The sequence below is a fragment of the Fukomys damarensis genome, unplaced genomic scaffold, assembly GCF_012274545.1.
Source record: "Fukomys damarensis isolate Sample0158 unplaced genomic scaffold, DMR_v1.0_HiC HiC_scaffold_39, whole genome shotgun sequence".
Taxonomy (NCBI): Eukaryota; Metazoa; Chordata; class Mammalia; order Rodentia; family Bathyergidae; genus Fukomys; species Fukomys damarensis.
The window spans coordinates 568,300-568,765 of record NW_022900951.1 but is presented as its reverse complement, the minus strand read 5'-3'; positions in this window follow the sequence as shown (position 1 = coordinate 568,765).

The window sequence follows — 466 nt, the reverse complement described above, 5'->3', positions numbered from 1 at the left end:
TTCTTTTCTCTTTCTTCCTCTTCTTCCCCTGCGCCATCCGAGTTACAGGTTTTGGCTCGCGTATAAAAACGGCCCCACCGGCCGAGGCGTTTAATGAAAACAGAGCCCGCGCCCCGAGAGCCAGCCCCTCTCAGGCAAAGTGCTAATAAACAACAGATGCTCCGACACGACCCAGACCCTTTTCCTGATTATTGAAAAACGCCACGTACAAAGGCACTTTGTAACTCGTTTCATAAGGATGTAATTTCACTCGGCAATAACAGGGCCATTAAATTTGCTTAGAGCCAGGATTACAAGAAAACAGGAATTGGTTTTCGTTGGCTTTTTTTCCCCCTTATGCCCCTGGACTGAGCGATTCGGAAAAACGGCCAAGTACGATGCCGGGGCGGTGGGACACCCGCCCTCCGCGCCTCGGAGCCTTGGGACACAGAGCCAGAGCCGCGAGCGCCCCGGGGAACGCGCCTGG